General features: G+C 43.9%; 1 long non-coding RNA gene across 1 annotated transcript; it reads left to right on the top strand.

The window, feature by feature from the left end:
- Positions 1-12,930: 12,930 nt before the first annotated feature.
- Positions 12,931-16,120, top strand: LOC121139440. Its single transcript, XR_005876396.1, has 3 exons — positions 12,931-12,996; positions 14,105-14,313; positions 15,961-16,120. It is a non-coding gene; the product is annotated as an uncharacterized LOC121139440 (long non-coding RNA).
- The last annotated feature ends 1,151 nt before the right edge of the window (positions 16,121-17,271 follow it).

Genomic DNA, 17,271 nt, shown 5'->3' with positions numbered 1-17,271 from the left:
CACACGCATACACACACACACACACACACACACACACACACATACACATACACACAGTCCAGTCCTGGAAAGCTGGACACAGGATCCCTGGGGCTTCCCCGCCAGCAGGCCAAGCCTACTTGGTGAGTTCCATACTAGTGAGACACTCTGACCCTGTATCAAAAAGAAAAATAGTGACGACACCTGAGGAATGACACCTGATGTTGTCCTCTGGTCTCCACACTGATGTACACATCATGGATGTGCTTATGTACCCTCATACATATGAACATATATGTACATATACACACATGCCCAAAAAACTAAAGAAAGGAAAAATAACTTTCCTGCCAGGAGATCCAGAACAAAGGGAAACATAATGGACTTGCATTGTATGTGGCGAGGTAGGCAGAAGAAGCAACCAGAGCTCACGACACAGAAGGATCTGTATTTTCTTAGCAATGGAACATGCCAGTAGAAACAGATGCGCACTCTGAATGTGCCTAATCCTGCTGGAGAAGGCCTCATGAGAGGACTTTTCATAGCATGGTGGTTGAATGTTCAAGGACTTCAGACACACATAGCATCAGTAACTGCACCAAATTACCTACACACCTTCACAGCATAAGAAACAAAACCATGTACTACCTAAGCAGAACCAACAATCAGTCAATGTCCTGCCTTATAGTCATGATGCACAGTCTTCTGTGGCAACTCTGTGTGGTACATTAAAAACACTGATCAACTACATGGGTTGATTTGTTAACCATTGGCCATGTCTGTATAATATGGGATATACCAAACAGCTCAAAAAGGTAGGTAAATAGGTAGGTAGATATATAGATGGGTAGATAGATAGACAGATAGATGATAGATATATTGATAGATAGATGATACACAGATAATGAATACACAGAACATAGGTAGGTTGGTAGGTAGGTAGATAGTAATTAGAGATAGATATATGAGTGGTAATAGAAAACCAGCAGACAGATGGTAGATAATAGATAGGCAGACAGATAGGCCATAGACGACTGACAGACAAATTATAGATAACCAATCAGACATGAAAAGTTTTCCAAAGTCTATTTGCAAATTCACCCATGGAAGAAACGCACGGTTGAATCTAACTTATTTTAAAAGTTAAAACGGGCTGGGACAGCTTGGTGTATACAGCATGCTGCTGACAGAATTGGGCCCTTAGAGGCCAGTCATCTTATTTGCACTGTGCAAACTGCTGAGAAAAACTTCAGCAGAAATTATTTTACATCTCAATTGCTCCAGATTAATGCAATCAGATGGAATCAACTATTAAAAAGTCAAAGATATCCAGACAGAATGGAGAATCACAACCACCACACGGGACTCTGTAGCTATGAGCTGGAGAGGAGGGGCTAGCCACTCCGACCCCCCAGTCCCAGCAATCAACATCCAGAAGTGATCTGAGAAGCAACTTTGCAAGGTGAGTGAGTTACCAGCGTATTCTGCACAATATGATCATTTTGTTGGGAGAACAATGTTTCCTTTCAGTGAGTATGTGGGACAGCAGATGAGATGACCCCGCCAGGGATTCCGCAAACCCTGGTTGCAAGGGACTGGCAGTTCCAGAGGGAATCAAGCAAGCCTCCTTCCAACCATCCTTCCTTCAGCCTTTCTGAAACAGTGGGCAGGGCCTCAAGCAGCTGGCAGCCTATTCTCCTGTTTATTGGGAGCTTGCTCTAAGTGCCTTCCAAGTTTCTAATGTGGAGCACATGTTGGTGACAGGACGTGTCTTCCCCTAGCACAGGTGGAGCAGGATTCCCGTCAATCAAACAGGCAGACAGGTGCACACTCCAATCACAATCCTAATCAAGAGGCTGGTTCTGCAAGCCAGGGGCTGGACACGAAGGACGGTGTCATTCCAAAATGGTGCTTGAAGCATGGAATGCTCACTGCACTTAGCCTTGAAGCCTGAGAATGGATGAAGGGCCTGTACCATCCTCTCTGGCAGCTGTTTGGAAGCATGGGGCATTAGTGTGAGCCGTGGTCACCTGCTTGGCAGTGGAGCTCCACAATTTACCTGCCCTGCTCATAACTTCAAGGTGGTTGGTCAACCTCCGTAATGAATCCCCTCCCCCAACACATCCCCTCTCTCCCTGGTTTCTGGTGCCTTCTTTTTTTCCCATTATTATAATAAGCATATATTACTACACTTAGCTATCTTTTCTGCTCATGCCTGAGGAGATGATCATTCAGGGTGGGTGATAGGCACACTAAATTCTGTGTCTTAGTTGCCCAGCTCCAGACTTCCTTATAGCAGTACTCTGTGAACACTCATGAGAGAGTGACTGATGAAATGGCCTGAGAATAAATCCTTGGAGGTGGGAACCAGGGCCAGCCTAAAGGAACTCTCAAGGCTCTCGATCATGGACAGACTACCCACCTGCTACATCCTACATCCTGATGAGTTCATCTATAAAGGACAAAGTGATGCTGGCATTGTTTCATTATCATGGTCATTTGTAGCAGCTAGTCCTTGACCTGAAAGACCCCTGGCACTTCTTCTCCGCCCTCATCTCTGAAGATAAGAAGTCCTGCTGGAACAGAACTAAACCTCACAATCACCATGATGTCCCCACGAGGACAGTGTCAGCCTCTGTTATAGCAAGCAGGGCACCCTCTGCTCTTCCAAAATCCTGCAGCTCTTCTGCATCCTGATGTCAATCTTGCTGAAGCCATTTGCGAAGTCAGAAATGGGTTCAGGGCCAATAGATATTCAGACAGCGGGTAACAAACATTCTCATAACAGACAGAAGAAATCGTCACAGAGCCCTTTACCCAGTAGGCTCAGCAGCACTCCTTTGCTGGAAAGTTCTTCACACACAGGCTGGGAGGCTGGAATTCAGGTCAATGACATTCACAGAGTCTTTTAGAACAATATCCTTCTGCAGCAAGTGCCTGATTTCCTGTTAGGGCTCTGGGTTGTCTTGCTGCACGGGTGGAGGGGGCTTCCATCCTGTTTGTTTAGAAAGCTTAACAATGGGCTTTAGGGGAAGGAGGGACCGTGCAAAGGCTCCCGGTGAGCTGCACAGAGCAGGTGATACCACTTGAATAATGCATGCCCACTTTGTGTGTGCCCGATGTGGGCTTGAATGCGGGGGAATGCGAAGCCTTTGAAGCCCCTGTTCTGAGTGGGGCTGGTGACAGGCTGAGAGTCCAGATAAGATCTGAGCCTTACCTCCTCCCCACTGCCTCCGTGCTCACCATTCTGCCCCATTTCCCTTTTTGCATTCAAAATAAGCCCTGTGACAGCCTCCTAGCCTCTGAGAGAGCTTGTCAACAAGGCTGCTTTTGTGTTGCTCTGGTTTGTCCCTTCCTGTGTAGCCCCACCCTGGCCTAGGGCCTTCCCATTGCCATTGTTGGTGCAGTGATGTGAGCCTCCCAAAAGGCTATCTTGGCAGTGTCCATGGTGACCCCATAAACATCTCTACAGGGAAGCAGCTAATAAGGACCATCAAAAAACACACAAGCTGTGCGTTTATTGAGACCCTGATTCAGACCCCAAAGTACAGGGCTGACCTTCTGAATACTCACACTTCCATGATAGCTTTGTGTGCCTGACCAAAACCCTCCCGTGGAGGCCGCCCCATTGTCCCAGTTCATGGTCAACCTTTTCCCCTTAGACAGTGGTGTTTTTAGACCGTTTATGCTCTGCCCTGGGCCTCCCAGCACACAGCATCCCTGTCTCGCTTGGTCCTTCATATCTGCGTTCCATGTAGGTTCCCCCTCTTTTCTGTCACTCACATCACTTATGACTAATGGCATAGCCCGTTGTCTCCATCCCTTGTTTTAACCCCCAGAACACCCTGAGGTAGCTACTCTAGTCTCAGTCCTGCAGAAGAATCACACTCAGTTTCCAAATGTAAGATGATCTTCCCAAGGTCACCCAGCTTCAAAACTGAGAGACATTCAAAGGCAGGTCTGTCGCTTGTCATGCCACGCTGACACACATGGAGCTCAATTTGAGGATGACTGGAGTTCCAGGCATTCCAAAGCATCAGATCTGAAATAATTCAAAGCACACCCTCCTATCACTGAAATTCTTCCTCTTCCCTCTCTCCCCAAAACTGGGATTCTTTCACCCACTGCCACTCACCCAGGGAACCTCAGACTCTCTGAGGCTCCCTGCTTAGCCAAGTCTGCAGTATCAACTGCCAGGACTGTCGCCACCAGCTAGATGTACACACACGTTTCCTATATCATGAACACACATAATGCATGTATGTACATATGTATGCATGTATATATAAATTGTTGCATGCCCGGTTGTGGAGTTGACTCACTAGTAAAATGCTTACTGTGCAAACATGAGGACACGATGGCATCTGTGTAGGACAGATGAACATGGTGGCATGTGACGGTGTTCACAGTGCCAGGGAAGCAGAAAGGGAGGCTCCTGTCAGCCAGAATTAGTGAGTTGCAGGTTCTGTGAGAGACCCTGCTTCAATAAATCAAGTGGGGACAGCTGACATTGACCTGTTGGCTCCTGCAAGCACGTGCGAGCGTGTGCACACATGAACATTAACACACAAAATGACCGAATTTAACCACAGTGTTTCCTAAAATTACATAAGGTGTAAGTGGTTAAAATACCCAGTTTAGTCATGAGAACTTCCTGCCTCTCCTCGTCCCAGCCCCTTCTCTGGGCCCTTCCACCGAGCCAGGTTGTGTTGTCCTTCAGTTCAGCACATTCTTTGTTTTCACTGACACTTCACCCCATGTTTGGGTTCCTACACATTGCTGCTCACGGTTGCTCATTGTGACGTTCATGCAAATGGATTCCTAGGGAATGAATTCTCGTGACAGAGTGCTGTTGTGTAGAAGTTCAGGCTCGCTCGCTTGGGCTTCTTGGCCCACTGCTGGATTACTGAGGTGCACCCGTGTACTATAGGGTATACCCACACTTGGTTTGCTTTCAAGGCTGAACGGTGTTGGACTGTGGGACTCTGCCAGACCGTGTTTCCCTAATACACTCCTGGTGTACGTTTCCAGTGTTTTTGCTCTGACAAGCCCTCCTGGACCGATTACCCTTCCTTCCTGTCTCCAGATACAGGAGATTCTCCAGGGTGGGCACCTGAGAAAGGCACCGCTGGCACCGTGAGCACGTGTGCTCTCAATGTCACTAGATAATGGCAAATTGTTTTGCAAAGTGATTGTACCAATTTGTACCCTCGTGAGAACTCTAAGAGTGAATCCCCTGCTCCCTACCATTGCCAAAACGTATTATTGCTGGGTATTATCATTTTTGCCCATATGTTAAGTAGGAAACAGGAGCTCATCATGGCTTTAATTTATGTTTCCCTGCTCGTCAATGAACCACATACTCCCCCTCTGTTTTTGGCCAACAGGCTTCTTGCTTTGAGAATTGCCTGTTCAGATATTTTACCTAGTCTTCTATTTGATCATTCATGGTTTTTGTTTTGAATTTTATTTATTAGTAGTATGTGTGTGTGTAAATAATGTGTGTGTGTGTAAATAATGTATGTGTGTGAGTTTAGCTGCTGTTGTACAAGTGAGGAGGTCAAAGACTTTTTGGTAATCAGTTTCTTCCTTTGACTGTGGGTTCTAGGGCTCAAACTCAGCTGGTCAGCTTGGCTGAAAGCTCTGTTACCTACTGAGTCATCTCTACAGCCCTGGGGCATTTGTATTTTCTTATTGATGTATAGGAGTTTGTTATCCTGCTTGCTGACATTTTTTTCATGCATACAGCTATCTTTCCTATCTGAATATTTATAATTTCCTTTATTTTGTTATCTTTGGAATCATTAATGTTTCTCTATTTGTCTCTTAGTTTTTTAAAGTTTTCTCTTTTGTTTTCTTGTGTTTAGATTTCATTTTAAATATGTGTCAAGATGTCACTACTACTGCTCAGGACAAGTAAAAGGTCACCTTCTGCAGAATATTAAGAATGTGTACACACTCTACAGAAGCAAAATGCTAGCTAAAGGTGGTTGCTGACCAAAGATGAGGTTCAGGCAGGGAGAGGAAAGGAGTTGTGCCCCGAATCAGCTTCAGCTGCCATCTGGACAGTGTCTTAAGGTGGTCCCAGACCTCCATCTGTCTTTGGACAGTTTGGCTACATGGGAATTCCATCTGCTTGACCACACCCCTGGCTAAGATGCCATTAAGTCAGTGTTACTCAAGGTTCCTGGACAGAGAAACTCTTGCTGTAAAGAGTTCCAAGATGCGAATCACTCTCCTTAGGAGTCCTTCTGATTGGTGACTACAGTAAGAACTGTATCTCCTTAGGAGTCCTTCTGATTGGTGACTACAGTAAGAACTGTATCTCCTTAGGAGTCCTTCTGATTGGTGACTACAGTAAGAACTGTATCTCCTTAGGAGTCCTTCTGATTGGTGACTACAGTAAGAACTGTATCTTCTTAGGAGTCCTTCTGATTGGTGAGTACAGTAAGAACTGGATCTCCTTAGGAGTCCTTCTGATTGGTGAGTACAGTAAGAACTGGATCTCCTTAGGAGTCCTTCTGATTGGTGACTACAGTAAGAAATGTATCTCCTTAGGAGTCATTCTGATTGGTGACTACAGTAAGACTGTAGAAGTGGTCTCCCACACAGTCAGTGAGCCTAACTGGCAGGGATGGGCCAGCGACTGTCACTGTGATCACACTGAAGGCCGCGACAGAGTCTTCCAACCCCACCTGTCTTCTATTTCCATGCACATACATACCTTAATTGTTTTGAATTCTTTTACTTTTTTCCTTTCTATTAGTATATATACTTTTTTATTCTAATTTCTATTTGTTCTTTCAAGATTTCATAAACCTATACCATGAATCTTGATCACATCTACCCCTCATTCCCTCTAATTTCCGCCAAGAACCCCCATCACATCTCCATCTAAACTTTATGTCATCTTTTTATAATATTTATAAAAATATTTATCTATCTATCTACTTATTTTAACCCACTGAGTATGATTAGTCCCACCCATGTACACATATATGAGTGAGGCAACATACACAGAAGTAAGATCCTACCAGTGGCCACATTCTTAAAAGTAAGTGACTCTTCCTCTCCCAGCAGCCATCACCTGCCAATAGCTCCTCAACCAGGGGTGGGGCCTTGGGAGCCCCTCTCCAGTCAATGATGGAATTTTAATTGACCTGTTCTCATGTAGATCTTATCCAGAAGGCAGCATTCAACAGCACTCCTCACTATCTTCTAGCTCTTACACTTTTCCTTCCTCTCTTCCAAAGGGTCATTGGCAGGACATATGCATTTAAGGAGAGGGTAGTAGAATATAGGTGAAATGACAGTACAGTAAGTAAACAGGGAAGAAGGTAGTGGCGTGATGAGGATGGAGAAATGAGGGTCAAGGTGAAGGTTAACCAACGTGAAGTATGCATGAGGAGACTGCTTGAGAACCTGCAATATTGCAATGCAAGTTTTCAAATATAATAAGAGGGGATAATAAAGCTTATGTGATATGAAATAATGGGATGAGTATGAAGAAACAAAAGTATAAGTAGAGATAAGGATGGGGGTAGGAGAATAGATAGATAGATGATAGATGATTAGATAGAAAGATAGATGATATATATATAAATAGATAGATAGGCAGATAGATAGATAAAGAATTTGAACAGAAATACTAAACATTAGTGAATAATGTAGTCCTAGAAGACAAAGTTTATTAAACGAAAATCTCAGTGCTACAAGTAGGATAACTCCATAAGAGTTTATTGTCAGAAAGATACTAAAAGCATCAAAATCAATATAGATTATTGCCATTGCTGTTAATTGTTCCAATAACTAGATGATAAGACTCAGTCATTGAAGACACAACAAACTTTAGTTGCAGGACACAGAGATAATAATCTTGAACTGATTAGGAAACTCTCTCTCTGATGACTAGCTTTCAGTGTCAGATGGTGCTATACAGGCTGCTGGATAAGAAAAGACATTAGTAGTCTTATCCAGAATAGGATCCTGCATGCTACAGTACAGACCTGACAGGCAAGCTGAATCCATTGGTGCAATAATGGCATTGCTGTTATGGACAAATACCATAGGGCAGTCATAGGCCCTAGGGGATAATCTGCCAGTGTTTTTCTAAATGTTTCTGTTAAATACTTGCATTTATATACATGGTTTTGTGCTGTTCCCAATCCTGATCAGAGAATCTTCTGATCGCAGTAGGTCGTGGTTAATGAAGAGACACACATTAGTGTTCAAAGTGCTGAAAATCAGTGAGTGTGAGTATTCAGCTACAGATGGGACATCTGTATTAATGCTTCCCTTTAAGAATTTTGTGCCTCACTTAGAAAGTCACTGATTCTCAGTAACACATCCATTCTAAAACTAACCATGCCATTTTCTCTTTGTTCCTTCTCTTCTTTATCGGTATGGATTCTTTATGCTTTCATGGTGCATTTGTTGAATCTTGGGCACTATCACACTGCTATAATCACTATCCCTGCACTGATTATTCAAGTCTCCAGCCAACCTTGCTTTTCTAATCTGAGAGATGCTCCCTTTTCCTGCCATTTGCAGTTCCACGTAGATTATAGAACCTGCCTGATAATTTTAACGCACTCACGTGCCCCTGTAGCCTACTGGGAAATTATTTAAGATACGGCAAATGTGGTGGACAATTTAGGGAGAAGGACTACAATACTATCAGTTGTGTGTTAATACCAATCTTCTAAGCCACACATCTGTGTTCCCTCACTTTTAATGGAATTTTATGTGCACACATAAAATGTGACCTTCTGGTTTCCTTCTCCTGCCAGCATGCCATGCTTTCCCCAGCATTATGGACTGTAACCCTCTGGAACCACAAGCTCAGATAAACTCTCTCTTAAGTTGCTTTGGTCATTATATTTTATCACAGCAACAGACAAGCAGTTGATACATTCTCCATATTCGTTCAGTTTCGTTTAACTCATACAATAAAGAGTTGCTACTATACTGGGGATTTTAAGTATTTTAGGTAGGATGGTAAAAAGAAAAACCCTCAAAATTTGTGTGAAACAACCAAAGTAATATCTAATTTATATCCTTAAAAGGATTTTCTATAAAGGAAGTAGTGAGTTCATTCTCAAAAAACCATCAGTGTGCCTTTTCCAGAGATGAGCAGCATATCATGAAGCTGTGAGTCCATACTCCGTAAGTCAGGATCCATGGACAGTCCTTAGATCACTCAGGGTGTGGCACTGAAGGGGATAAAGGGGCTGAAGCCCTTTCCTCTGTCTTCTTTGCTTCCTGAGACACAAAACAAGCAGTTTTACCGCCACATACTACCAGTAGAAAATGCTACCTCATCAAAGCCCTGAGCACAGATTGGGACTTGAACCTATGACCCCAGAAGGACCTTTCTGTCTTAGAAGCTGATTAGCACAAGTGTTGATAGTGGTAGAAAAACGAGACTAACACAACTGAGGAGACAATGCATAGAATGCATCCCGTTAACATCTATACAAGTTATGTGAGTGTCTTTGTTTGCTGTGATGAGCTACTCTGACAGAGGTCACTTAAGGGAGAAAGGGTTTATTTGGACTCACAGTTCAAAGGTGTGATTTGTTGTAGTGTGTGTACTAGTTAACTTTCTGTTGGTGCGATAAAACATCGTGAACAAAAGAAGCTAGTGGAAGGGATCCGTTTGTCTGACAGTTCAGAAGGATGAGGATCTATCACTGTGGGGATCAGCAAGTGCAGGCATAGTGGCCTGAGACAGAAGCTCACATCCTCAACTGCAAACCTGGAGCCCAGAGGATGTACTACAAGTGTAATGAGGCTTTCAACTCCCAAAGCCCATCCCAAGGACGTTATTTCTTCCACTCAGGCTGTACCTCCTAAGGCTCCCCAAACAAAGTTACCAACTGGGGACCATGTGTTCAAGAGCCTATGAGGGGCCTTCCTCATTCAAACCACCTTAGTGGGAAGTCAAGGCAACAAGACAGGAGCTTGGAGCAGCTGCTCCCATCAGACCCACAACCAGGAAGCAGAGACCAATGCAGGGAATGGTACCACCCACAGTGTGCAGGACAAGTAGGAAGTAAAGAGAAGGTGTACACCCTCAAAGTCCTTGCCCAGTGACGTGCTTCCTCCAGCAAGGCTCCACCTAGCAAAGGTGTTAGGACCTCCTTGAACAAGCTACCAGCTTGGACTGTGTATTGAAAATGTGGCCCTATGGAGGACAGTTCTCATCCAAGCTACTTGCCACAGGCTGAATGGGAGAACCATTCTTCCCAGAACCACTTTCTGAGTGCTGTTATTTCATGTGGTGGTTTTGTGTTGGGGTCCATAAGAGAGTGGCCCTGTAATCACATGGGTCTTTTGCGGGACTTGGGTGTCAAGATTACTCCCATCACAAAATTTGTGGAACAATATTCTCTTCCACTTGGTAATCTTCAACATCTGTGTGAAGTTGAATCTTTTATAAGTTGACTTGGCAGTAAAATCGCCAGGCAGTAAAACCACCAGGCCTGGATTATCTTTGCTGGAAGTTTGTTTAAAATCGGACCAAATTCTCATACTCATGATGAGGTGCCTCGAATTTTCTTTTTAAGACAATTTCAATCTTTGGGGTGGAGAGATGACTCTGCAGCTTAGAGCAGATGCTGCTACTGCAGGGGGTGGGTGTTCAATTTCCAGCACCAGCATGGGGAATCACAACCTTCTGTAATTCCAGTTCCAGGAGATCTGACACCCTCTTCTGGCCTCTGTTGCCACTGCACACATATGGTGCACATGGTATGTGCACCTATGCATATAACATAAAAATAAAGAAATCCTTCAAATTTTCAATTATATTTTTTTCTAGATATGTTTCCGTTCTCTCTGGAGTTTCTAATTCACAAGTTTAATAATATCCTATTATCATTTCAACGTTTTTGCCTCCATGTTCCCATTCTTAGGTTTCGTTTTGCCATTTTTCTTTCCTGTATTCTACTTCTGCTTCCAGTTTTGCTAGTGTACAGTATATAAATATCAAAACATTTCCTTCATTGTTCTACCTTGGGCTTGTGTGGTTCTTAAACCCGTTCCTTCTCTCTCTTATACTAGAACCCTCTGGGAACACAAACTAGGCAGTAATTGCTATTCACATGCACCTTTATGTTCTTCTAAGTATTTTCCATGTTCTACTATAGTAAGTCTTTACTATATTGTATATAAAACTACATCTCTAGAGCCAGGTGTGGTGGTGTGTGCCTCTAATCCTAGAGCTTGAGAAACTGAAAGGAAAGGGTTGCTGTTAAAAACAGTTCTCTGGAAAACTAGCTCAAGGCATTTTCTCTTGACTTCCCAGTCTCATTTTGGTTTATTTTGTATCTTTGAAGACTCATTCATATCCAGTGTTGCTCCCTGTGCAGTTACTGTTTTGCAGTCAGTGCACAGACACTGCTTTATCTGGAACCATGCTTGCTTGCTTCTGCTTCGAGTTTCAAATGTTCCGTATAAACTGACTTGACTCCTCCTGAAAGGAAGTACAGTCTTTAGACAGGGTCTAGCGGTGGGGGAACTCTCCCTATACTTGTGTCTGTGTGTCTCCTAAAGTATCTTAATGAAACCTCCCTTTTTGAAACACATTGCTGCTGACGCACACAAGTTATAATTCTCAGTTGATCATTTGTTTCAGGTTTATCTACTTTATGTATACAAGCATTTTGTCTGCATGTGTGTATGCGCACTACATTAGTGTCTGGTGCTTATGAGGCCAGAAGAGGGCATCGGATCCCCTGGAACTGGACTTACAGATGGTTTGAGCTTTCATGTAGGTGCTGGGAACTGAACCTGAGTTCTCTGCAAGAACAACACATGCTCTAATGGCTGAGTTACCTCTCTAGCCCCTGTTGATAGTTCATTCCTTTCAGCATCTGATAAATAGGACGTGCTGCCTTCTGCCTTCTATTTATGCTCCTAATACCTTGAATTCTAAAGATAAATTATTTTTCCAGATGGTAGCTCTAAAGTTTTCCTTGTGTTTGGTGTTCTGCCCATACGCTGCTTCATTCATGTTGTTTGATGTTTTATTGGGTGGCCAAGGGCTAGAATTTGCAGCTTGGTGTCTTTTTATGGTGATGGGAGATTTAAGGTACCGTGTTTGGGCATGTCTTAGGCGTGGTCCTCATGTGTACATTCTGTGTACTTTAATGCACTGGACACATATGCTAGGCTTCCCATCTGACCCTCAGTGTCACCTGACCACTCTGCCTTCATTTTTATCTTGGGTGCATTCACATCCATCTCTTCAGCCTGTTTTTTTTTTTTTCACTTCACTGAGCCACTTTTCTGTTCCTAGTCTATTAAACAATCACTGAATTTTCAATTCTAATTGCCATTTTTAAGGTTTTTAAAAATTTTCTGCTTGATTTTCTTTTTGAGATAATTGTCCATCCACTCCTATCTTTTCTGGATCTTATTTAGATACCTTCCTTCACTGAGAAATACTTAAAGTACTCATTTCTTAAGCAGTTTCATCGAGGTATAAAATAACGCACAATAAATTGTATGGATTTAAAAAGCACATTTTGATGTGGTTGCTTGCATTCCTGAAACCACCAGGCCTGTCAAGATAGGGACAGAATAACCATCGGCAGCCTCTCATCCAGTGTCTTCCCCATCCACTCCTTGTGTCTCTACCCAGGCAGCCAGTGATGTGGTATTTTTTGTCACTATGTTTTAATTTACAAAACGGACTTACCCTCTGGCCTTAGTAGTTTCAACTTATACTTATTATTTTATATTTTGAATCTGCTGTCTGGTTCTCTAAACCCAAATGCTTGATCTCAGCAAGTTGACTTTGCCTTCATCCAGTGATGCAGATGAAGGTGTGTGTGTGTGTGTGTGTGTGTGTGTGTGTGTGTGTGTGTGTGTGTAGCTCCAGCAATTAGAAGAACAGAGTATGCATTCTCCCCTGAGGAGTACATTCTACATTCTGTTCCTTGGTTCCATGACCTCATGATGGCACCTTGACTTCTCTGACTCTCTGACCTCTCTGATTTAGTCTGATTCTCTGTGAGTACAAAATGGGGCCATCATCTCTGTCTGCAATGAGATGTGCTGACAAATTTGCTCTGGTTCCAATAACCTTTCTTCTTAAAACTTGTTAACTACAGTAGTGGTCATGATGTGTTAACTGAGGCTTTTTCCGGACACTAAGCACAAAACTTAGAGTTAAACATGTGGTTACCCATTCTATCACCATGGCACAGTGGTTAGCAACATACCTGAAATACGCTGAGGCTGAGCAGCAGGTGATGGAGTCATACTCCAGCCATATACCCCCAATACCCACGTTTTTAACCATCATATAATTTTGTACTGTCATATCCTGGTCAGATGTCTACAGTTTAGTTTTTATTGAAAAGTTCTGTCTCATTTGACCCAACCTCTTTTCAGATTCTACATGTGTTGTCATGGCAGGCAGAGCTGTTTGTATCAGCCAAGACACATTTAAGAAAAACTCTTTTGCGTTATCTGACTGATGCCTTACCAGTCTTCAAGGTGGTTTCATTCACCTGTTCACCGAGTTAGAGACTGAGGTTGGAAGTGGCTGGGTCATCACAGTATAGTGTGCTTTGCCACTGACTTGCAGAGCCTGAGCTCTGTGGCTCCCTGATGTCAGGCCCTGAGGATGCTTGATCACGACTGTGATCCTGAAAAGCTCCAGGCTACAAAAGCACAAAAAGTACAGAGATCACTGAGGGAGGGATGGGAACTCCAGGAGGCTCCTCCAGCAGTTTCGGACTGGACTGAGTCCTGTATACATGGCAGACAGTGTCCAGCCACTGATGTGCATAGCAAGAAGATACCACCCAGCAAGGCACAGAGGCAGGAAATCCAGAGACAGGAAGTGCAAGCCCCATAGAGGACAAAATGGGAAGCAGAGAACAGGAGAGACCTGAGAGTGAGTGAGGTCAAGATGAACCTCAGGCCTTGGCCTTGACCTCAGAGCCAGTCTGAAACCTGGAACAGAACGATTGTCAGCAGCGAGCATGATGGCCCTTTCCAAGGACAAAGGCACAGGATCATGAGTGTGCAGCTGCAGATACAATTCCTCACATTATATGGATCTGTGACTGGTTTTGCTTTGTTTCATTTTTTCCTTTCTGATTTCCCCTAGTGTGTGTACTGGAGTGACGGAGGCGTGCCACGCCCACCTCAACTCCTGCTTCCAGCTACTTCCAGAAAGGTAGCCTGCTTCATAATGACCTTGAGGGTCATGTGTGCCAACTTCTTTCCTTCCTTTTCCTATGGTGCCTTTGAGTTAAGTCCCTCCGGAAACTGATGCTCTCCAAGTCTTGGGATGAGAGTCCCTGCTGGTCCCTAAAGGTACGCCCAGTTCAGAAGCAGAATCGTTATTTACTTGGGGGAGGGGGTTAAGAGGAAGTTTTGAGGCCCCTGCATTAAGAAACTGTCACTGTGCCCTCTCAAATTACATGCTTCTCAAGAGGAGGCTGCTTTAATAAAAATAGATCCTACACGACATGTTATTCTTTATAATTGGACCAAAGATCAGAAGGAGAGCACACTTACAAGATAATCTGAAAATGAACAGACAAATAACACAGTAATCACCAAATCCTTGTTACTTGAAGCCCGTCCACCCCGGGAGGCCCTTTCTCCCTCGATGATCAGGCCTGACCCCTATTAATTTTAATAGGAGTTAAGTAGTCACATCAAGAGAAATGGCAGTGGGTACAGTCCCAGTGAGCCAACCCCCGAGATTAAGACCTCCACTTTGGGCTCTCTTCTGAGAGTGTGACACACTGCCTGATGCTTATCTGCTTTTAATTGTGTGTTGTGTGTATACGTTTGCCTCCCTTCTTTTTGCAGAGGAGGTAATTTGCAAATCATTGCTATCTGCCTCCCTCCAAGGAAGAGATAAATTGCATGAGAGGCTGTGGCGTTTGGCCTGTTTGATATCCTTTACTGATAAATTGGAGTGCATGTTCGTAATTAATACCCGGTCTTCTCTGGCCGACTCCATTACACCAAGGCTGGCGGGTATCTGGCTGCCACAGAGAATGATTGTGGTGATTCACCCTGCTCTTTTTTTTCTTTCGTCTTCTTCTCCTTTCTCTAAGTTTACCCTTTACATCATAATCATTTGAAAATACACACAATACAAATCTGGCAGGCCTTCTGCTGGGCAGTGTCAGGTGCTGATAGTTTTAAACGTCGTATCTTTAAAGATGAAGCTGAGACAGGCTTGCTTCTGTGAGCCCTTTTAACGTGGCAAGTGACATTTCCCTCCGTTTAAATATGGCTTTGTTGGACCACACTTGCATCCGGAAAGAAAAAAAAAACACCAAACAAACAAAAACCAACAATAACAAATAGCACTGTTGCAACCTGAAACCAAAGTGAGATAGGGTCCCTCTTTACCTTCTGTCTTGAAATGGGAAGTAGAGAAAAAGCCAGAATCAGGGAAATTAAGTTAAATTCAAAATTCTTCTGAACAGGATAAACACTGCTCTGTGAACAAGTAAAGCAAACAAAGCCAGACACTACTTAATAGGATCTTGGCAGATAAGGGAGGCTCTGCGTTTGTAAGCAGGCCTCCAGGTTTCCAAAAGAATTGGAAAAGGAGCTGAGGAGCTCTCTATCTCCTGACTTAGGAAGAGGAGAAGTTATAATTCCATGGCCATTTGACCGATAAAGATTGAAGCTCAAGATACACATGGAGTCAAAATACAAGTCTCCTGATGTCTGCAGAATTCCCTCTCCACACTGGGGCCTTCCCAAGACTTGATGGTTGATTTCAAGTGAGTTAAGTCCACTCTTGAATTTTAGACAAAGCAGAATATAAAGGAATAGTGGGCTATTTACTGTTGAGACAGTCCAATTGTCTTCTATCACCCCTTTCCAAAAATCCAGCCAGAACATTCTTTTTGTGGCCCACTCCCGACTCCTCCTAACTATTCCTCTTCTCAAGTTTGATGCTAAATTGCTTTTTGGATCTCTCAAATTTTCCAGCTTCCACTGAGTTCATCTGCATGATAGTTCAATGCCTATTAAGAGACATCAGAACTTGGAGAACTTTGGCATCCTGAGAGCCACAGCTCGTGCTTCTAAGAGGCTAATGTTAACCAGAGAAACTTCTGGAAGGACCACAAGATATAGGACCCAAGACCCACAGTTAAGTTCTGTAGATTAAGATGAGTGTGTTCATGCTCCTGGTTTGTAGCATGTTGTGGCGTAGCTAAATTTAATAGATCAAACTGACACTTCTATTTTTAAGTTGGAGTGAACTCTATAGCATGACTCTATCCATTCTCCTGGCCCCTTGTCTTCCAATTGTCACTGTCCAAATATGTTTTTTTGAGTAATACTTGGGAGCGAGTCATGGTCTACGGAGCACAGTTCAGTTGGAGACTGTGGTGGTTTGAATGGAAATGGTCTCCCCAGGCTCAGAGGGAGGGACACTGTTAGGAGGTGTGTCCTTGTTGGAGGAACTGTTCACAAGGCATGGACTTTGAGGTTCAAATGTTCAAGCCAGGCCCAGTGTCACTCTCTCTTCCTGCTGCCTGCAGATCTGGATGTAGAACTCTCAGCTACAGCTCTAGCACTATGCCTGCCTGCCATGTTTCCTGCCATGATCCTAATAGAGTAAGCTTCTGAATTGTAAGCCAGCTCCAATTAAACATTTCCCTTTCTGAGTGTTGCTGTGGTCAGAGTATCTCTTCACAGCAGTAAAACTCTAAGACAGGAGCCAAAACAAGGAGCAGATGTTTCGATGCATTCTCAGGTGTTGAGAAGTGCTATGAAAACAGCAAGACCAGTGGAGAAAGGGAAGGGGCAGTTTGTGTTAGACACTGTAGTCAGTGAAGAAGTATCTGAGGGGGTGGAGTGTGAGTGACCACATGAGCAGAGGCAGTGAGGGAAAGAGAATCCTAGCAGACAGGCCTTTGCTGGAGCGCCTCTGTGGCCAATGAGAGCTGTACAACATGACAACCAATGGGACATCTGTCTGGGGCCTCTGACCCTGAGGAAATGTGCACACATATGTGTGTCCCTAACTATCACCAACAGCCTGTCTATGAAGCTTATAGTCGTGGGAAGTGGAGCTTTGAGCCCAGATTGCTTGTGGGCAATGCTCTTTGTTGGCTGAGCACCAGAGAGTTGAAGCCCAGGATAAACAGTGGAGAGGTTGCCGCTTGGGCTCACCAAAGAGTCCTGTTGGAATCAGTAGTGACATTTGTGAGCTGGGGAAGGAGTGAGACTCTGATTAAGAAATAACCTGATCAGGCTGGGGAGATGGCGCAGTGAGAGACGCTCTTGACAAGC

The sequence above is a fragment of the Mesocricetus auratus genome, unplaced genomic scaffold (genome assembly GCF_017639785.1).
Source record: "Mesocricetus auratus isolate SY011 unplaced genomic scaffold, BCM_Maur_2.0 Super-Scaffold_15014, whole genome shotgun sequence".
In the NCBI taxonomy this organism is placed as follows: Eukaryota; Metazoa; Chordata; class Mammalia; order Rodentia; family Cricetidae; genus Mesocricetus; species Mesocricetus auratus.
This window is presented reverse-complemented; position numbering and strand designations above follow the sequence as displayed.